The 23368-nt window shown below is 39.9% G+C and overlaps 1 protein-coding gene across 20 annotated transcripts in view; it reads right to left on the reverse strand.

The window, feature by feature from the left end:
- The window catches only part of DTNA (dystrobrevin alpha), a 451246-nt gene that overhangs the window by 279099 nt on the left and 148779 nt on the right, over window positions 1-23368 (reverse strand). The gene's annotated exons all lie outside the window — the stretch shown is intronic.

Genomic DNA, 23368 nt, shown 5'->3' on the forward strand with positions numbered 1-23368 from the left:
TAATCAGAGGACAGACTGCTGTAAGAAGTGGTGTCGAGAAACCTGGGACCCCCTGACAAGGGGCAATCAATTAAGAGGGGCTGCCCAGTAAAAAATGGCGATGCCCAATCCACGTGGAGACGATTCTGACGGCATATTTTCCTTTGCTGTGGGAAGATACGCTTAGCTCAACGCTCTCCAATAGTTGAATGGCCCAGCTAATGTCCTTTAAATGGATTTAATCTTACCAAACAACTCTCTGACTCTGTTCATCTAAAATTTGCCTACAGGTGAAGAATGGGCATTTAGCTCACAATGGTATCCTTGTAGCATTTTTATTTATTGCATAATAATTAATAAACTGCTTGTGGTTTCACAAGTTGGTCTCTCTGAGCTTGAGTCACAGGAGCCCATCTCAGTCCACACCTGTGAATAAGAGAAGGTCCAGGCCCCGCACAGCAATGTTGTTCAGAGGAAACATCTCTAGCTGCTGGACTGGGGGCTTTGTGAAGCAGAAACTCAGATCTACTCAAACCTTGAGGCTAATAGTATCTGAAAGCCAAATGAAATGGCATTTTAATTAACCATTTTACCATATTTATACATGTAAGAAGTTCACCCCTTTGTATGGGGACTTCCTTTTCCTTCCATTTCTAGTGGGGGAAACATTTTTCGTATACTTTTACCCTATATGGAGGCATATTTTTAGGCAACAATGGATCCTTTATACTTCTAAAGGATCCGATAAGAGCTACTGAAGGGAAGTGATGAACTGCCCTTAATCGAATCCTGGTTGCTAAAAATACAGAGACCAGAGAAACAGAAATATATTATTGGAATCTAAATATAGAGAATCTTTTAGAATTCCATATAGTGGAATCTAAAATGATACAAATGAATTTATTTACAAAACAGAAACAAACACACAGGCATAGAAAACAAACTGATGGTTATCCAAGGGAATAGCAGGGGGTTGGTGGGGAAGAAATAAATTAGGAGTCAGGATTAACATATACTCCCTACTATATATAAAATATTCAATAGATAAAACAGCAAGGACCTACTGGATGGCACAGGAAACTATACTCAATATCTTGTAATAACTTATAATGGAAAAGAATCTTAAAAAGAATATATATATATATAAACAATCACTTTGCTGCACACTTGAAACTAACACAACACTGTAAATCAACTATACTGCAATTTCAAAAAAAGACTATGTCACTGATGTCAACAGTGAGACAAACTTAACTTGGGACTGTGAGACATACCTAGCTTTTTTTTACTCTTGGCACAATATTAAGTTGTAACTCCATCCATTTCCTTTCTCTTGGAAGAAATTTAGGGGGAAAATATCAGCAATTAAGTAAGCAGGGTGTCGTGTAATAAGGGTGTTGTTTCTTTATTTAGAAGCTCCAGCTTTTTTGGAGGCACCTAGATGGCTGGCCAGGTGCCAACCACTTTCATCCCTTATTTCTGGGGTGAAATCAGAAGAAATCACCTGGAAGCTCAGATCAACAACAAAGTCTCCTATTGAGTATCCATTGAACATCAATTTCTCCTACAATTTCCAAAATCTATTATCAAACAAATCATGAAACTCACTGTCATTACCACCATCATCTGCATTTTGGCTGACAACTGCATAGTTTTACAACACCACGGTGACTTTGGATTTTATACGCTGATGGTTTAAAAGCTTTGATGAGGAAGAGGATGCTTTCAAATAAGACAAAACAAGATAAATTTTGAAAGAGGTATTCTGTAAGGAAAGCTATGACAAACCTAGACAGTGTATTAAAAATCAGAAACATCACTTAGCTGACAAAGCTCTGTATAGTCAATGCTATGGTTTTTCCAGTAGTCATGTATGGATGTGAGATCTGGACCATAAAAAGCCTGAGCACTGAAGGATTGATGCTTTCAAACTGTGGTGCTGGTAGACTCTTGAGACTCGTTTGGACAGCAAGGAGATCAAACCAGTCAATCCTAAAGGAAATCAACCCTGAAGATTCATTGAAAGAATTGATGCTGAAGCTGAAGCTACAATACTTTGGCCACCTGATTTAAAGAACTGACTCATTGCAAAAGACCCTGATGCTGGGAAAGATTGAAGGCAGGAGGAAAAGGGGAAGACAGAGGATGAGATGGTTGGATGGTATCACTGACTCGATGGACACGAATTTGAGCAACCTCCTCCAGGAGTTGGTGATGGACAGGCAAGTGTGGTGTGCTGCATGCAGTCCATGAGGTTGCAAAGAGTCAGACATGACTGAGTGACTGAACTGACTAGCTGATGCTGAAGCTCCAATACCTTGGCCACCTGATACAAAGAGCTGACTCACTGGAAAAAACCCTGATGCTGGGAAAGATTGAGAGCAAGAGCAGAAGGAGGCAGCAGAGGATGAGACAGTTAGATAGCATCACCGACTCAATGGACATGAATCTGAGCAAACTCAGGGAGATAGTGGAGGGTCAGGGGTATGCCTGGCATGCTGCTGTCTATGAGGTTACAAAGAGTTGGACACGACTTAGCAACTGAGCAGTAACAACAACAATTTCTGTATAGTATTTTTCCTCAAAACATGGTCCATGGGTCAATACTATGGCCCATAGATTCATTACTATTTTCATATATTACAAACAGGAATAGAGCAATGTTGAGTCAAACATTGAGCACCTCAGCAAGAATTGAGGGGAATTATCACTGCAACTGTGCTAAGTGATTTTTAACTGCAATTTTTATTAACCTAACTTAAACAAAAATTTATTTACTTATTTGCAGTTTGTGTGGCACGTGGTATCTTTAGTTGTGGCATGCAAACTCTTGCAGATGGAACTGGGCCTCACTACACTGAGAGTGCAGAGTCTTAGCCACTGGATCACTAGGGAGGTCCCAACTGCAATTTTGTTTTTTTAAGCATTTCTTTCACTGAAGAAGTTCCTTCTTGGGCCAGTAAAAATGATTGTTAATTTTATTAAATCTCAACTCTCAAATACATGTATTTTAAAAATTGTGTGTGATGAGATGAGAAGCACACACGAAGTATGTCTGCTGGACACCAGAGGGTGCGTGACTGCTCGTGGGCTAGACTAGCTACTGTTTCCATGGAACACCGTTTCACATGAAAGAAAGACTGACAGACAAACTATGGTTATGCAGTCTTGAGTATTTCACAAACATTTATTTTTCCAAAATGAACAAAGCGAGCTGTCACTTCAAGTAAGACAAATGACAGTTTTGTTGCCAATGGTAAAACTGGAGCTTTCAAGCACAAATTCGAATTTTGGAAAGCTTGCATCTGTCACCATGCACATGACAGCTTCCCAATACCTAAAGGACTTTTCAGATGAAACTAATTTTTTAGGCTCAAAATTATTTTTTTGGTTTGTGTAAAGTGGAATGTGTCAATATTTGGAATATTTGCATAACTCGGTAAACCAATATTTTGCAAATGACCAATGTATGATGTTGTAAAATCATACAAAAGTAAAGTATCCCTGCAAAAGGAGGATAATGAATTTTACTGTAAACATCATTGATATGGTTTATGATTCTACATTGCAACTCACCTTTAAGAAACAATCACCTTATGAGTTTAGGTCTCATGACAGAATATCTACAATTATCTGAAAAGGCTATGAAACCACTGCCTTTTGCAACTACATATATCTGTGTGAGTCTGGATTTTCTTTACGTAAAACAGCATATTGCCATACACTAAATGCAGAAGCAGATAAGAGAATTCCACTGCCCCTTATTAAGCTAGATATTAATGAGATTTGTAAAAATGTAAAACCTATGCCACTTTTCTTACTTATTTTTGTCTGTACATTGTTTTTAATACATAACATTATTTCTATCACTATGTAAATGGTTTGTAGTTGTGGACTGAATCCATAAGTAAAAAATTTAAAAATTTCTTAGTTTTGATTTCTAATTTAAATATCAATAGATGGTACAATTGGAATTAATAATTTTTAAGAGTTTAAAGAGTCTCTGACACTCAAATTTTCAAGAAAAGCTAATGTACAGAAATGAACTGGGAAAAGAAGTAAATGCTTTACAGAAAGGATGAGTAAAAAATGCAACCATAAAGAATGAAAGACAAGAATTTCTGGAGGTTATATCATCTAAATCAAACCTCAAATCCAAAAAGTGCCTTGCTGTTAAGTCGCTTCAGTCGTGTCCGACTCTGTGCGACCCAATGGACTGCAGCCCACCAGGTTCCCCCATCCCTGGGATTCTCCAGGCAAGAACACTGGAGTGGGTTGCCATTTCCTCCTCCAATGCATGAAAGTGAAAAGTGAAAGTGAAGTCACTCAGTCGTGTCCGACTCTTAGCGGCCCCATGGACTGCAGCCCACCAGGCTCCTCGGTCAATGGGATTTTCCAGGCAAGAGTACTGGAGTGGGGTGCCATTGCCTTTTCCGAAAAAGTGCCTTAAGATATGCTAAATGGATAACCATTATCTTTTTTTTTTTTTCCCTTTGGTTGGGGGTTAGGTAAGTGCCTCAGTTTTTCTCAGTAATAATATTAACTTCCATATCTACAATATGCTGGACAATCTATTATGGGTTTGGCATACGTTATCTCATTAATCAATTGAACTGATAATACTCCTATGTAAGCCCCTGAAAACTCAATGTTGATGATGCCCATACATCTGGTTGGTGTTTAAGAAATGCAGGCTCTGTTTCCCATTTCTTTTTCCCCCTGAGTTGAAAACTCAAGAAACTGCACAGCACAGGGCAGTCCTTTAGGAGTGGGTGCCACTGGGGCTAGTCCTACTTCTATTAATACAATGATGGATGCTCAGAGAGAGAGGCTGAAAGGAGGCATACGCGTGTGTGCCTGTGTGTTTCTTTCAAAACATATTTAGCAATATAGAACCCTTTGACTATGACCTGTTAATATTGTGTGTAATTCAATTATTTTCTGCTTTCCAGCTCTCCTCTCTCCTCTTCCTTATCTGTTTCTCAACCCTGCAACTTTTTTACTTCATCAAATATTATTATGCATTGTAATCCGCCTCATTCAATTCCTTTCTTTCTACAAAAGAACATTATATATCTTTTCATTTCATGGTTAATTTAACATTTATCCAAGGAATACTATTCAAGTTAATCTTTTAAGTTTCTTATTGATTTATTTGTTCCTTAATTTCTGATATTGCAACAACATAGCTTCTACACTGGTAGTGAAAATATATTGTATTTCAATGATCTTCAGTTCAGTCAGTTCAGTTCAGTTCAGTTGCTCAGTCGTGTCCAACTCTTTTCGACCCCATGAATCGCAGCATGCCAGGCCTCCCTGTCCATCACCAACTTCCGGAGTTCACTCAGACTCACGTCCATCGAGTCAGTGATGCCATCCAGCCATCTCATCCTCTGTTGTCCCCTTCTCCTCCTGCCCCCAGTCCCTCCCAGAATCAGAGTCTTTTCCAATGAGTCAACTCTTCGCATGAGGTGGCCAAAGGACTGGAGTTTCAGCTTTAGCATCATTCCTTCCAAAGAAATCCCAGGGCTGATCTCCTTCAGAATGGACTGGTTGGATCTCCTTGCAGTCCAAGGGACTCTCAAGAGTCTTCTCCAACACCACAGTTCAAAAGCATCAACTCTTCAGCACTCAGCTTTCTTCACAGTCCAACTCTCACATCCATACATGACCACTGGAAAAACCATAGCCTTGACTAGACGGACCTTTGTTGGCAAAGGAATGTCTCTGCTTTTCAATATGCTATCTAGGTTGGTCATAACTTTCCTTCCAAGGAGTAAGCGTCTTTTAATCTCATGGCTGCAGTCACCATCTCCAGTGATTTTGGAGCCCCCCAAAATAAAGTCTGACACTGTTTCCATTGTTTCCCCATCTATTTCCCATGAAGTGATGGATCCAGATGCCATGATCTTCGTTTTCTGAATGTTGAGTTTTAAGCCAACTTTTTCACTCTCCTCTTTCACCTTCATCAAGAGGCTTTTTAGTTCCTCTTGACTTTCTGCCATAAGGGTGGTGTCATCTGCATATCTGAGGTTATTGATATTTCTCCTGGCAATCTAGATTCCAGCTTGTGCTTCTTCCAGCCCAGCGTTTCTCATGATGTGCTCTGCATATAAGTTAAATAAGCAGGGTGACAATATACAGCCTTGAGTACTCCTTTTCCTATTTGAAACCAGTCTGTTGTTCCATGTCCAGTTCTAACTTTTGCTTCCTGACCTGCATACAAATTTCTCAAGAGGCAGGTCAGGTGGAATGGTATTCCCGTCTCTTTCAGAATTTTCCACAGTTTATTGTGATCCACACAGTCAAAGGCTTTGGCATAATCAATGATCTTAGACTTTAAATAGGATTGTGTAGGCTGGTCAGAGCACCAGTCCTTTGTGGCACCATATTCTGAATTCCAAATAATTAACTCACAGTGAACTCCTGGAACTCAACATGTTTGTAAAGAATCGTTTTCATTCAGATGTTAGGATAGTTATCCCTGCTTTATCACAGATAAGGCACATTGGTTCAAAATGCTGGATCTTCCTTATTCATCAAATCCTCACAGAGTTCCCCTTTTCAGGCCTTGGGGTGAGACAACCTGGATTCAAAGACTGAATTTACTAATGACTAACTTAAGGAAATTCCCTATCCTCTTACTGTCTCTGTTTTGGCAGCTGTAATTGAATATAATAGCTCTATAAGGAATAAAAGTGATTACCTGGCATGTAATATCACAAAAGGCATGTTGACTCTTAATTTAGAAGAATATTGTGATTAATTGCAGGTGGGACTGTCCTAAAGAAAAAAAAAAATCACTTAATTGAAAAAAAATGAAAGTAAGCACTCATATGCTTTAACCAGTGAATTGAAAAATAATAGGAACATCTTTCATGAATTAAAATTAAGATTCTCCATAAAAAAAGTTTGTAGCAAGGGCTGAAATTCCCTGATTAAATATTCTGCTTCTAAAGCTCTTAGGCTGAACAATTAGGGTACGCTAAAGCTGGCATATTCCACAGGAGCAATATTTCCTAGTAAAGCGTTGAATGATTTTTGAAACAGCTGAGAAATCCCGCTGATAGAAAGATTCTCCCTGACAGGGGACAAGAGTTCAAGCTGAGTTCTGGCATTTTCTGCAGAGGGCTTTTCCAAAATAACACTAGGGAACTGTTAAGGGAGGCACCATGCCCAGAGTTATGTAGAAACCTACAACAAAGCACAGCAACTTAGTTTGCAGCTATTATGCTAGAAAGGGTGGAGATGCAATAGGAACTGCTTTGCTGGTTTTCTGAATGAGCCTGCTCTTAAATCGTCATAAAAATGGGGACAGAAGCTTTAGGGACTGATAAAGAAAAGGTGACACAAAATGCCTTAAATGTATAAGCCATTTATGTTGCCACTGGACAAACAGAAAGGAAAAGCATAATGCCAAGTTATCTGCTTTTGATGCCAAGAGATGTACAAATTCTTATTATGAACTTTACACAAATTTTCTTTAATTAAAAGCAAAGTCGATTGAAAATGTTATGAGACAAATAAGATGATGTTGATTAAATAAAGTTCATTATGATCATGCAAAGAGTAAGCAAAAGAAAAAAGAAAAAGAAAACAAACTGCTGTTCTGTAAAATGTAGAGTGAACAGATTCATCTAGTTGTGATTAAAAACAAAGTAATGCAGTGGACAAAGTGGATGGATTTCAAACTAAAATGAATCAGATGTTAAAAAAAAATAAAACGCACAATTGTGAAGTTCCCAGCAGGAATGTAGCTGGCTAAATGCGAAGATAACCTAACTGTCTTGCTGCACTGATGTAATAGGAAATCACGCCTGGGAACCTTTCCAGCTACCGTCACTCTTGGGTGATGACCAAGCCTGTACCTGGGAACCTTGGGTTTGTGGCTCAAGTTAGGAGCACAAACTGGCATCTAGTAGCTCAGTCCCAGGTAGTAAAAAGCACCCATTAGTGTCCAGTTTTTTTTATTATTTATTTTAATTAATTTATTTTTAAATTGAAGGACAATTGCTTTACAGAACTTTGTTGTTTTCTGTCAAACCTCAACATGAATTCAGTTTGAAATCATATTATCCTCATCAAAATCTCTGTTGCTATTGTTTAACCAGATGAATCAAAAGAACTGGGTCTATGGGTTATTTTCATGACAATTTCACTGCATTTAACCTGATTAGTCACCCTTTGCTTCTTAAAATGGTTTCCATTTTTTGTTTTGTTTTCTGCCACATCCTTTCTTGCGAGTTATATACATGGGGGTCTTAGGCCCACTTCCTTTCAAATACCAGATGCAACACTTATGTGGAATAACATAACCTGCCGAACCTGTTTCATCAATTGAAAAAATGGGGATAATCCTACCTCCTCATCGAATTATTGTGAAGATTAAATAAAACTGCAATGATAAAAATAACTGTGAACTTTTATGGCTTTCTGTGAGTCAGGCTCTGCTGAATATGGCACAGTAAGCATTTTAGCCTTCAATCTAATCTATAAGGTTGGTACCTTTGTTTTCCTCGAGCTACAGAAGCACAGAGAGCTTAAGAAATTTGCCAGTAGACTCAGCTAGTAAGTAATAGAGTTGTGATTTGAATCTACCTGTGCTCTAAACCACCATGGGATGATGCACATTATATGGTTAGCAAAATGGCCTGATAACAGTAAGCATTCAATACATGTCAGCTATTGGGCTTCCTGAGAGAAGAAAATGGCAACCATGCCAGTATTCTTGCTTGGAGAATCCCACGGACAGAGGAGCCTGATGGGCTGCTGTCCATGGGGTCGCACAGAGTCAGACATGACTGAACCTACTTAGCATGCATGCGTGCATTGGAGAAGGAAATGGCAACCACTCCAGTATTCTTGCCTGGAGAATCCCACGGACAGAGGAGCCTGGTGGGCTGCTGTCCATGGGGTCACACAGAGTCGGACACGACTGAAGCGACTTAGCAGCACCAGCATTGGGCTTCCCAGGTGGCACTAGTGGTAAATAACACACCTGGCAATGCAGGAGACATAAGAGATGTGGGTTTGATCCCTGGGTCAGGAAGTTCCCCTGGAGGAGGGCATGGGAACCCACTCCAGTATTCCTCCCTGGAGAATCCCATAGACAGAGGAGCCTGGCGGGCTACAGTCCATAGGGTCACAAAGAGTCAGACACAACTGAAGTGACTTGGCACACACGTGTACATACACATGTCAGCTATTATTATTGTTTTCATCACTTTAATTTGTAGCATTTCTTCCTTTACTGGTCATGTGATTGGCTCTGTCTGTAGCCACTCCTATGATGCTGGAGTTCTTCATTTCATATCCTCTTCTAGGGTGGTTTCATCTACTTTCATATCTTTAATCATCACACTTCTATGCTGATGATTCCCAAACCTTTATCTTCTACTCTGACCTCTCTTCGGCACTCCAGAGACATAGATCTACCTTGTTTTTGCCTGAAATGATTTATTAATAGAAATCCCTAAAAGTGATCATCTAACTGATGTACTCTCCAGTTCCATGAATAGAGCTACAATCTAATTAGTTTCTCAAGACAGATACTCTGGAATCAGCCTCCCTTCCTTGCTTCTCTCGAAATCTAAAGGTTACTCAATTCTAGAAATCTTTATGTCAAGTCCAAATTCTTATCCCACTCATGTCTCTAGAACTGGCATTATTCTCCACCTCCCATGTTTCTGCCTCAATGCAGGCTCCCAGGAACTTCTCTGTTGCAAATGAAAAGCATTCACTCATTTCTTAGTTACTGCCCTCTCTTCTTAAATTCTTTCAGTCACTACTGAATTCATTTTCTTTTCTCTGACTAACCCTCACACAATTCTGCAATGTATGATGATAACAGAGCAATATTATCATGTATTTTATATGACTAAACCCTGGGGACTAGGGTTTCTGAAGCAGGGTGGAGGAGAATGACTTCATTAAGCAGGCCAAGGCCTTGGAGGACTATAGTTTTCATGAATCCTCTGCCCAGATGTGGAATCACTTAAGACGATGGTAGTTGCAGGGGCTGTGAAGCTTAATATGTAGGGACTTCTAAACTCTTTAACATGTGGATAGAAAACAGTGATCAAATGGATGCAGAGAGAAGTTAAGGTGGACTTCATAAGCCCCGAGTTGAGGTCTTTATCCAATAATTGTAGAGAAAGATCTGGAAACCACTTTAGGAAGGAAAAATGCACTGACCACATCATCGAATCCCGTGGCACAGAGGGCAAGGTAGGATAAACAGCTTCCCCAAAGCGGGGTGGCTGGGGAAGCCATATAATCGGAAGCCCAGCTGCTGCCTAGAAGGCCAAGAGATGGAGAATTACTTAGTGAAGAGAGAGAGTGTGGAGGGCTGGTTGTGAAGAATAGCATTGAGTCCAAACTGGCAAGAATGATAGAAACTAGGAGAGGAAAGGGACTTGGAGGGTTTTCTATGTTGGGCTGGGGGCCTCCCAGTGGTTCAGTTGTAAAGAATATGGCTGCCAATGCAGGAGATGCAGGTTTGATCCCTGGATGAGGAATATCCTCTGGAAGAGGAAATAGCAACTCTCTCCAGTATTCTTGCCTGAAAAATCCCATAGACAGGGGGGCCTTGTGGGCTATAGTCCATGGAATCTCAAGGAGTTGGACGTGACTGAGTAACTAACTGAGCATATACACCATGCTGGGTTGTGACTGGCCAAAGGTAACAGGTGTGGGTAGTGGGGAAGATTGAGATGGCTACAGATTGTCAACAGCACTTGTCTTGGAAGCCCAGGACACTGGGACATTTAGGCTTTCCTAGAATGATTTCACTAAGACCTGGATTTACTATTTTTCTGATGAAATCCTTGCTCAGAAGAACAAGTAGCATGTTGAGTGAATTCCTAGGACCAATATTAGAAACTCTCTGAGTTAGGACAGAAAGTATCACACTTATCAGGAATCTGAACGACAACAATAAAAGAAAGATATGATAGAGGAACAAAAATAAAACCATTTCTGAATTTCCAAGTCCAAAACCTACTTACAGACTCTCAGTTCATATAATGATGGACACTCCATCAACTCAGATGGACAGATACTATTCTTTAGTAAGTATTGCCAAGTATTTGGTAAGAAAATTGTTCAAGTACTGGGGAAAATCTGAGTTGTTTATTAATCTAAATAATGTGGTAGGGTTTTTGTATTTGTAGCTGAAACGGAAATAAGCTGTAATGAGGTCTTAACTTTTTTTATTAATTGGGAAACTAAAAGAGCTTGTGTAAACTTAGGTTATAACTGTTTTATTGTTAGAATAGTTTACATGATATGCCATTTCATAATTTAATAAGACATTTTATAAGTAATACATATATGAAATTATTTATGCTACTATGAAGAAAAGTACTAGATAAATGATTAACATTATTTAACATGAGAAACATTACATTGTGAATATTATACATTTTAAATAGTTGATTGATTTATGAGTTAGAATTATTGGAATATGAATTAGAATGATTAGAATTATGAATGCAGTAGGTATAAAGCGTCTCAACCAATTTGACAATATAAGTTTACCAAGTGTGACAAACACGTTCAAGTATGAGAAAAAGGAAAAGTACAGAGCTTGGATGAAATTGAGGTAGCCAATATTTCACACAGCTGTCTCTCTGCATTAGCTGTATCTTTAGGAAGTTTGAAGCCTTATAATGACAACAAATAAAATTGCTATCCAGGGAATATGCAATTTTGAAATGCCAGAAGGTTACTGGAAAATCTCTGATAGGCGATTCTTTGAAAAAGCATCATGCAAGAGTTATCTGGATCAATGAAAAAAAATCTCAAAGAATATAATGCAATTTGAATATTGTATAAGTAGAGGCCAAGGGAAATGAGTCTTTCTCCATAAATGGATCACAACCTGATGGCTAGTTTTCTTTATAAAGTTGCATGTCATGTCTAAAGATCCTTAGGGCACAAGAGGATCAAAATAAATCACTCTGTCATATGAATATGTGAATCTTTTCCTAAAACACCTAAAAACATCTTTGTAGAATTCATTTGGTACATAGCTCCTTTACTTTTTTTTACATTAAGTAATTTATTTTATTGAAGTAGAGTTGATTTACAATGTTGTACTAATTTCTGCTATTACAACAAAGTGATTCAGTAATACATACATATATATATATATATATATATATTCTTTTTCATTGTGGTTTATCAAAGGATATTGAATATAAGTTACCTGTGCTGTACATTAGGACCTTTGTATATTCATTCTATATGTAATAATTTGCATGTACCAGAGCTCTTTTATATCTTTTAACTTGCTTTTTTTTATTAAAAGTAAGATGATTTAGAGATGATGACTGGCAGAGAAGGAATGTATAAGAAGAATTTGATATGCCCTTTATAAAAACTAGGGAAATGACCAAATGAGTGTTTTCTAGCTAGTAACACTTGTAGGAATCTTGATTATTCTCAAAGATTAGAATCCACAGTTTTAGAAATAGGATACAGTCAGAAGATACACTGAGAAATTCCTAAAAGGAACTCATGTTAAAAGAAATACTAGCAGCACTGGAAAGTCATTAGTAATAAAGAAACAGGATGAAGAATTGTAAGGAAAATCTTTCATGATTTGCCCCAGGTTGAGCACACACGCTGTGGGTGGAATTCTCAATAAGCACAGCTGCACTGGTACAGGTCAGGAATGACCTCCTTCCTCCCCAAACACAAGAAGTAGAGGTGGGCAACATGCCCTGGGGACACAAAAGGCTAAGAGCATGGAACAGGGGATTATACAGAGACAGCACCGAGGCCTGAGGCCCGTTTCATTTGTGGATGCCATGCCTTTTCAGATGCCACGCCTCTCCACGATGGAGATCACCATGATCTCCATGATGCCATATTGGCATCTGTAGACCCAAATTTAATGTTTTGAATGGCTATGTGGGCATTAGCTGGGAGGAGGCAACAGGACATAAAAAATGCACTAGAAGCCAACAGGGACCTGGACAAAGTGGACTGAGAAGGAGCTGCGGTGGGCTGGGAAGAATGAGCACTCCTGGACTGAACAGAGCAGTGGAGATGTCAGCAATGGGACAGGAGGAAGTAGACACAGCATGCACAGGTCCAATTTGGGATGATGGTTGGCTCCCCAACCATCATATATCCTTACACAAATATTCTTGGTCTCAAGGGTGAATTTGTTTGCTTTGACTTGTTGTTCAGTCCCCAAGTCATGTCTGACTCTTTGCAACCCTATGGACTGCAGCATGCCAGGCTTCCCTGTCTTTCACTGTCTCCTGGAGCTTGCTCAAAATCATGTCCATTGAGTTGGTGATGCCATTCAACCATCTCATCCTCTGTCAGCCCCCTTCTCGGTGATGCCATCCAACCATATCATCCTCTGTCAGCCCCCTTCTCCTCCTGCCCTCAGTCTTTCCCAGCATCAGGGTCTTTTTCAAAGAGTTGACTCTTGCTTTGACCAATAGAGAAAAATAACAGCTTAAGTCAGCTAAACCATCAGCTCTCTTGATATGTCAAGTATTTTGTATGAGTGTGAGCCAATGGTTATTTGACTGCCAGATATATCTGTGCTTAGGGACTTTTGCACAAGTAGGATTTAAGGGCAATTTTTCTTCCAGTAATGATGATGGTTATATTTTGTTCTACTATTCTTGTCTGGTTCCTCTAGTGACAACATGCACTGTGATTTGGTGGGAAGGATTGAGTCCAGCTGGCAATGTGATTCCAGGACAAAGTAAGACCACATAGACAGGAATCCCATTGGTTTGACACCATTAGCACAAACCTTTGACCACTGAGTTTATCAGATACAGAAAAATGTTTCCATATTAAGTGAGGCCTCCTTAATTAATGATTAATATTTTAATATAAACACATCAGCTATGTCCACAAGCAAGACTCACAGACTGTATCTGTATAGCTTATTTTAAAAAAGGATGCTAAGTACAGGAGATACCAAAGTCTTACGAATATTTATCCTTGTTATAACCTCCTGGGGCTTCCCTGGTGGCTCAGATGGTAAAGAAACCAGCTGCACTGTGGAAGATCTGGGTTCGATCCCTGGATTGGGAAGATCCCCTGGAGAAGGGGACAGCTACCCACTCTAGTATCCTTGCCTGGAGAATTCCATGGACAGAGGAGCCTGGTGGGCTACAGTCCACGGGGTCACAAAGAGTTGAACATGACACAGACTAAGCACACATAACCTCCTTATCACTAAGATGTATGTCTGTGTCTGGGGTAGAAATTGACTGATCTGCCCAGATTCTTTCTCTACAAGGTCTTGTTGATTACTGCCTACAGTGAATGTCCTGTTGGTTGCTGGCAACCTGTTGACCATGTCTCTTGTCAGGCATTAAAGCTGAGATGACTAGTTTGTGATTCCAAAAGACACTTCTCCCTTTTAAAGAATTTTACAAAAGGAAGCTATTTTTTGCCCGACTACAGGGCACCTTCTGAAAATTCCTAAAATATCTGAGATAGGTACTTTTGGATAGAAATCTTTCTTTTCATGTAACATCTCCACTTCCATTTCTCTCACATTTTTTAACATAGGCTAATCCATTGTATCTGTTTTTCATCTACTCCTTTATGGTACAGCAGGCAGACCAAGTGATTTCCTCTAAGTCTCGGTTATAGTACACTTCCTACAAGTATACAGGTTGTATAAACACTCGTTAGTTCTCTGTATGTGTCTAAGGTAATAACAACAGTACACATCCAACGCTTTACAGATGCCAGTTTACAGGCACTTTGTATAAAATGGTTCTGCATGAAAGCAGTAACTGCCAGACTGATCTTTCTAAGATGTCTTTCTAGCTGTTTCCCTTGTGTCACTCGGCTGCTGGACAAACTGCAGAGATTTCCTGTTCCTATCAGAACAGGCCTGATTCTGGATCGTGGCACTCACAGTGCACCCCCACCCTATGCCTTCCTTACGCTATCATCTGTTCTTCTAATCCTCCCCAAAGAAAGCCTTCTGCTTCAGCCAGGTTGGCCTCCGAAGGTCACAAAACAGGCTGTGATCAGCCCTGTCTTCATTCATTGTTCTCATCATTTTGGTTTTCTCCTCTGCTGCTTCTGCAAATAATTCTAGCACTTTCCAGTCCATATCATGATCTCCCATCACCGTGATATCATGTACCCTCTCCAGTCCATACCAGTTTCTCCCTTTACTGAATGCTCAGAGCCTTTATTTTCTGATCAGAGACTTTTTATGTAATTGCAAATTTTGTAATATTTTCTCTAATTATAAAGTCTTCCATTCATGTATAATTCTTATCTTCCCAAGAAGACAGTACATTTCTTGAAGGAAAGGGCCATGTCATATGTCTGTATTATTGTTTCCTGTTGCAGCGAATGCTCCACTTGGTATGTATTATTTCAAAGGTTTCCCCAACTGGAATTAATTTCTTGGCTCTCTGCAGTACTATCAGGCTGGATGTTGTTTATTCAGCTCTTAAAACACTTATCACAGCTGTTTTCCCCTGTATATTGTGAGCTCTGGTTGAGTCGCTATTCCATCTAATTCATCTTTTATCTCTGAGTACCTAAGATAGCACTGTTTATAAAAAGAATTGAACAATAGTTGCTAATTAAGTCTCTATTAAACTTAAACTTTGTTCAATATTGCAGTATTCCCTACTGCCCTCTTTTTGAGGAACCAACATTTGCACAGTCAAAAATGATTATTCTTGAAGAAATGATGTTGCCATTTGGCATGTGAGAAAAAAACTGTTTGATGCTTTCCTAAGTCATTTGTTCAAAAATAATGTTAAAGTCTGCATTTAAATTTAATCAATTGTGTTGTCAGACCATCAGTATTTAACAGGCATTAGCTAATAAAAAATGCAAAAACAGATACTGAACTAGTCAGTAGGTACTTTTTATAGAAATGTTCACATACCAGTGTTTTATGCTGTTCTCAGCATAAGATTGTACATCAATGTCAATTTTTTGACTTGAATATCTTTACAAATTAGTATATCTGTAACTGCCAAAAGGAAAATGAAAATTTACTTTATTGTAACATTTAATGAAACCTCATGACATAATTAATCACTAACTGATTAGTGTTTTTTTTCCCCCCTTGCTATTTTGATTTAAGTTCAACACTTTGGAGGAGGCAGAACTTCTGATGGACTCAGACAATCATGACAAAACTTTTCACCAGCCCTTTTAGGCAATTTTAATTAAAATTCAGTTCAAATAAATCTCTTAAGCTTAGCAAAAGCATCTGCCATGTTGTCTCCACTTAAGAACTTGAGCTGAAAATATGAGCATTTTCCTGTTATAAAAGCGCTGCGTCTGTGTAAAGTTAAAATAGCTTCTGGGGACAATTTTCAACACATTTGGAAGAATTATGGCTTTAAAAATGCAACTTTCAGAAAACAACATTGATCCCTCATTCACTGATATGGCTGTATTTCTTGCTACACATAATGCCTTCTCTCTCAGCATGCACTTTAGACCTGGAACCATTAGCTTATTCACAGTCTCTCTGCCTGGCTGATGGTCAGAATATAGCACACTTCTGGCCACATAACAGGTGATCAAAAGTTATTTTATGGAATAAATGAATGAATTGAAGGGTAGAAAAGTCTTGCCTTATCCCTTTATGTCCTTCTACCTGTACTAACTGTATTGCTTCTGTACCTGTATTGCTTCTATGAATGTTCTCCTAATATTAGTACAAGATACCTTTGAGCTCCTAAGACTAGTTAGCAAAACCTGAACAGAGAAACAGAAGACCCAGAAAGAGACATGAAAGGCCTTTGTGCAAACAAGAAAAGGAAAATCATTGTAATATACATTATTTTTTTTTAAAAAAGGCACTTCCATCTGCCAGAACATTGTTTAAAAATCCAATTCAAAGGAATGTACCTTATCTGCCTCCTGCCAAACCTGTACTCAGGTCAAGAAGCAACAGTTATACCTGGACATGGAGCAATGGACTGGTTCCAAATTGGGAAAGGTGTCAAGTCTGTATATTGACACCCTGATTATTTAACTTATATGCAGAGTACATCATGAGAAATGCCGGGCTGGATGAAGCACAAGCTGGAATTAAGATTGCCAGGAGAAGTATCAGTAACCTCAGATGTGCAGATGACACCACTCTTATGGCAGAAAGTGAAGAGGAACTAAAGAGCCTCTTGATGAAGGTGAAAGAGGAGAGTGAAAAAGCTGGCTTAAAACTCAACATTCAGAAAACTAAGATCATGGCATCTGGTCCCATCACTTCATGGCAAATAGATGGGGAAACAATGGAAACAGTGACAGACTATTTTCTTGGGCTCCAAAATCACTGCAGAGGGTGACTGCAGCCATCAAATTAAAAGACACTTGCTCCTTGGAAGAAAAGCTCTGACCAACCTAGATAGTATATTAAAAAGTAGAGACATTACGTTGCCAAAAAAGGTCCATATAGTCAAAATCATGGTTTTTCAGTAGTCATGTGTGGGTATAAGAGTTGGCCTGTGAAGAAAGCTGAGTGCCAAAGAACTGATGCTTTTGAACTGTGGTGTTGGAGAAGATTCTTGAGAGTCCCTTGGACTGCAAGGAGATCCAACCAGTCCATCCTAAAGGAAATCAGTCCTAAATATTCATTGGAAAGACTGATGCTGAAGCTGATGTTCCAATACTTTGGCCACCTCATGCAAAAAGCCAACTCATTGGAAAGGACCCTAATGCTGGGAAAGATTGAAGGCAGGAGAAGAAGGGGACAACAAAGGATGAGATGGTTGGATGGCAGCGCTGACTCAATGGACATGAGTTGAGCGAACTTCACCATCCGGGAGATGGTGAAGGACTGGGAAGCCTGCCATATTGCAGTCCATGGGGTTGCAAAAGACTCAGACATGACTGAGCAACTGAACAACATCAACAACTATAGGAATGGAGCTCCCCTTGAGCTGTTGGCAATGTTTATTGCTGCTCCTGCAGAACCAAAATCAAAGTTCTGCAGTCTGTCTCCTCGATCTTATTCGAGGCTTAGATTCTGGTTCCTGAATTAGGTTTCTGTTCCCTGTTTTGGTGAAGACTACATCTTTTGGTCCTTGACTCATGGTTATCATGTGGCGGGGATTCAACGTATTCTGTGTGAATGGTGCCTGTCAGAGTTCTAGCCTGTGGTGGTCCTGTGCTAAGTCAGGTCAGTCATGTCTTACTCTTTGCGACCCTATGGGTTGTAGACCCTTAGGCTCCTCTGTCCATGGGATTCTCCAGGCAAGAATTCTGGAGTGGGTTGCCATGCCCTCCTCCAGGGGATCTTCCTGACCCAGGGATCAAACCAGAGTTTCCTGCATTGCAGGCGGATTCTTTACTGCTCGCGCTAGGTGGGGAACTCATGGTGGCCCTGTCATGAGCACAAATATACAGTCACATTTTCAACCCACGGTATTTTCTAAGAAGAAAAATCTTTCATATTTCTAGAGAGCCTCAGGTTACTCATGTCCTATATATCAAACTGGCATTTTGGATTCAACTAGTGTGGCTTACTGATAACAATTCAAGTTGTTCTTTTGATGGTAAGACACACTCGTTCATAACATGAGTTAGCTGCAACACTCGGAGGTCAGTTCTGATTTTTTTATTAAGAATGCAGTACCAGTTCCCACATAATTTAGCTCTTTCTAAAAATGTTTTCTGCTGAATATATATTGTCGCAATATGTAATGATCTGAAAGAAATCTTGTTTCTAACACTATGCGATCATTTGCAAAAGTGAGAGCAGGATATATTTTCAAAGACTAGTATTGTACCTACTTCTCTTATCAAGGAAAATCAACATTTTAAATTTAAAATAAATAATGGAAGCTTTTTTTTTAAATGGTATTTTCATGAAATAGTCCCCAAAGCAATCTAGTCACTTCAAATAGGTTTTTCTTTTAATCAAACTTTTTAAAAAAGTATAGGCCAAACACAATAGCAATGCGCATCTTGGTTTGTAGTAAGTATCCTTTACTGCTTACAAATGCCTATTCTATGGATTTCCCTGTTTAGACTGTTCTGGAACTTTATCAATTCCCCCTTTAACTTCTGATTCTATAAAGTTTCCATTTCCATGAATTTTTTCACATAAACTATTAAAACATTTTCAAGTCTTTCCTATTTCAAAGTGATATGCTTTTTAAAAGTCCTTCAACTTGGATTCTCTTTTGGCCAGCCGCACTCTCTGAAAGTGGGTCTCTCACCCACTCTTCCTTTACTACGAAGGGGACCTCTTTCCAGCTGGGGGCTTCCCTCCCGGGGCTAAGCAAAGCTGGCCTGGTGGTGGGATGATGCAGATAAAGCCATCTTCCTTTTCTTTTTGTGTGATTCTTGGTGTTTTGCTCCATTGTGTTGCTGAAGTTTCTTACATGGACCTTAGAGGCCTCCAAGAGCTGCTTTTGCTCATGGGTATCTGACTACTAGGGCTTCCCAGGTGGTGCTAGGGGTAAAGAACTCTCCTGCCAATGCAGAAGACATAAGAAACAAGGGTTCGATCCCTAGGTTGGGAAGATGCTCTGTAGGAGGGGCATGGCAACTCACTCCAGTATTCCTGCCTGGAGAATCCCATGGATAGTGGGCTACAATTCATGGCACTGCAAAGTGTCAGACACTATTGAAGCAACTCAGCACACATGCACACATCTGATTAATTGCTGTTCTTTGGGAGGGGATGGAGGCCACCATTTTGGTGACTTCACTCTGCCTAATTCTTCCCAAAGTCTCTGGAAGATGCTCTTCCTCTTCCTTAACTCAAATCACTAGTGTTCACTGGGTTCTTCCTCATCTTTCTTTTCCTTTTAGTCTGCCTCTCCTTGGGATAGGCTTCCCTGATAGCTCAGTTGGTAAAGAATCCGCCTGCAATGCAGGAGACCCCGGTTCAATTCCTGGGTTGGGAAGATCTACTGGAGAAGGGATAGGCTACCCACTCCAGTATTCTTGGGCTTCCCTTGTGGCTCAGCTGGTAAAGAATCTGCCTGCAATGCCAGAGACCTGGGTTCGATCCCTGGGTTTGATCCCTGGGTTGGGAAGATCCATTGGAGAAGGGAACGGCTACCCACTCCAGTATTCTGGCCCGGAGAATTCCATGGGGTGTATATACCATGGAGTCACAAAGAGTCGGACATAACTGAGCGACTTTCACTCCTTGGGATAGCTCACTTTTCATAGCTTTAGCCACTTACACACAAATGACTTTTAAATCATGTCTCTATACAAGACATCCCCTCCTCTGCCGGTTTATCCAAGTGCCTAATAAACATCTTCACACGAATATCCCATGAGAGCTTCTAATTCAGTGTCCAAAACCGCATGTTCACCCTTCCCATACTTGAACATTTCCCACGTTCCCCATCATCGTGGATGACATTGCCATGCATCCTATTGCCAGAACCAGAACCTTAGACCCATCCTTGACCTCTCACTTTTCCATACCTCCTGCCCAGTCTCTAAGCAGTACTGATTGTCTTTATGAAATATCATCTGGGTTTATCCTCCCTTTTCTTTCTCACTACAATTCTCACTGCATCTTCCTTAGAAGATTAGTCTCTAAGGTTTCTTGCTTGGGATTTGTAGTGTATTGCCTTTTTGTTGTCCTTCTGATTTGGGGTCTTTGCTCTCTAGCTTTTCTTACAGATTGTGGCAATAGTGGTTTTTCTAAAATTCACATTGACTAATCTATTGTTGTTTAGTCACTAAATTGTGTCTGACTCTGTTGTGACCCCCTGGATTGAAGCCAGTCAGGCTCCTCTGTCCATGGGATTTCCTAGGCAAGAACACTGGAGTAAGTTGCCATTTCTTTCTCCAGTGGATCTCCCTGACCCAGGGATCAAAGCCAAGTCTCCTATATTGGCAGGTGGATTCTCTACCACTGAGCTAACCAGGGATGCCCAGCTAATCCATTTCCTGATCTTAATTCCTGAATGGTTTCCCATTGCTGCAGTATACATTTAACCACTTTAAAATAGTCATAAATGGGCTTCCCTAGTGGCTCAGTGGTAAAGAATCCTCCTGGCAATGCAGGAGACATAGGTTTGATTCCTGATCTGGGAAAATCCTACATGCCTTAGAGAAACTAAGCCTGTGCACCACAACAATTGAGCCTGTGCTCTAGAGCACAGATACACAACTATTGAAGCCCACTCATCCTAGAGCAGGAAGCCATGCAATGAGAAGCCTGTGTGCTGCAACTAGAGAGAGCCCCCGCTCTCAGCAACTAGAGCAAAACCCCCACGCAGCATCGAGGACTCAGCCCAGTCACATAAAATAAAATAATAAAATAGTCATAAAGACCTTTCATGATATTTCTATCTGGCCCATGTTAGTATGCATCACTCATTACAATGCATTTTATGCTTTAGCAATACTAAATTATTTTCAGTTACCTAAGCACATCATATTTTTGTACCCCTCCAAACAGATGGTTGCTCCTTCCAAAATATTATTTTGCATTCGTATTGTGCACCCCCCCCTCAAATCTGCCTGTCAAATTTGGGAGCCATCTTTCAACTTCCAGCTCATTTCTCATTCCCTCTGTTAACCCTCTGCCCTCTCTGTTGTGCCTTTTGGGGTTTATGTTGTGGCATCTGTCACATGAAATCATGACGATTTGCTTCTGTGTTTGGCTTTTTCCAGCACTCTGTGAGATTCCTGAAGACAGAGATTGCATCCACAGACCTCCGACAGTAACTAGCACAGGGTTTGTGACCAAAGCGGATGGTGAATGAATAAAAAATAGAGCTAAAAAAAGATACAGATTCTCTTCATTACTAAAGGGTCACTTATTTGACCCATGAGTTTACAAATGTTAAAAATGCTGAGTCAAAACTGCAAGTAATTGTTTTTTAATGTCCCAGCATAAAAATCAGCATCCACTGATTTGAAATCCTCTCTTTATTCACAACACAAAGCCCTTGAAAACATCAAAGATACTATTTCCTAACAATGAACGGCTGGGTCTAAGCTTCTCAAAGTGACACAGGCAGAAGGGAATAGTGAAAAATGATTGAGAAACTCAGGATTGTAATGCTTGCTGCAGAATGATGACCCCTCCCCGCTAGCCTTTGAAGGGCATGCTTCCATTTGCCTGTTCTGTGTGTATAAAATTATCTGATACTGTGTTTGCCTAAAACCACGATTTACAGTCACTATTGATTTAAAATGCTTTACAGACTCATTTTTAATCCTTCTATCCCTGGGTTTTCCTTATCAAAAGCAATTTCATGATATTGCCTACAAATAATGCAAAGCAGGATGACCTCCATAAGAGACAGTAGTTGAGGCTGGCAAATCATTGCAGTAAGGACTGAAGAATGGCTGCCATGGACTTTTAAAAAGCCTCAAGATGTAACAGAACAGAACTCGACTGGGTGCTATTCTTGGTCCTTGTGTTCCTGGACAAAGTTGATCTCTCTAGGCTGTGTCTTTCTTCTTCTGTCAAACCAACAGACTGTACTAGTCACTAAATGATGTCTAAGCCTACTCCTTAGCTATAAAATCTGGTGACTCAATCCAGAGCTGAGCTTCTCTGGACTCAATATAATATTAGAAAATTCATTATCAAAGAGGTGGGGGAGTGTGCAGAGGAGTAAGATCTCATCAAAATGTGCATGCTTGTTTTTAAAAGCAATGGGAGTGGAGTAGGAAGGCTGACTCATTCTAATTGATTTATGCACTGAGAACTCTCCCAGTCAAGATTAATTCTCATGGGTATAATGTCTTCACTTAGATGAACACATAGAGTATTTCATAATTATAAGGTAAGAGCAAGGTGCAATGGTGGGGAATTGTTTACAAGTAAGCTGAGCACACCGAAAATGTCAAAGTGTAATAACATTTAGTGGTAAGTGTAAGTGCTGCCAAATTAAGGACAACATTCCCTTGTTTATCATTCCTCAATATAGCCAACTGCCTGGAGAATCCCACGGATAGAGGAGCCTGGCAGGCTACAGTCCATCGGCTCGCAAGAGTTGGACACGACTTAGTGACTAAACCCCCACAGTAGCTAATCACAGCGTGGACAGAGAAGATTCTCTCTGGTTCTTTCTATTTCTGTCGTGATGAAGTGTTACAGAATATGCTTGGTTTCTTAGGTGCTGCCTTACAATAGTTATACATCTGTGTGTCCTTCAAGGATACACAATTCTTCCAAGCTTTTTCTTTGCTAAAAGAGAAAGGTTCTGGGGGAAAAAAATAAGCACCTACAAATCAAGATTTATAGATCTCAACACCTGAGATTGGAGAATGGGATGCCATTTCTCTCTGCCTGATGAATTTTCATTACTGGGGAATGAACTGGTCTACAAGGCCAGAAAGGACTTGGACTAGAACACACTATCTCCCAGTGTAGATGATGAGAACACTAGCAGAGAAATGTTTGTAAGCAAATAAAGCCTCTGGTTCCCTC

The sequence above is a fragment of the Bos indicus genome, chromosome 24 (genome assembly GCF_029378745.1).
Source record: "Bos indicus isolate NIAB-ARS_2022 breed Sahiwal x Tharparkar chromosome 24, NIAB-ARS_B.indTharparkar_mat_pri_1.0, whole genome shotgun sequence".
Lineage (NCBI taxonomy): Eukaryota > Metazoa > Chordata > Mammalia > Artiodactyla > Bovidae > Bos > Bos indicus.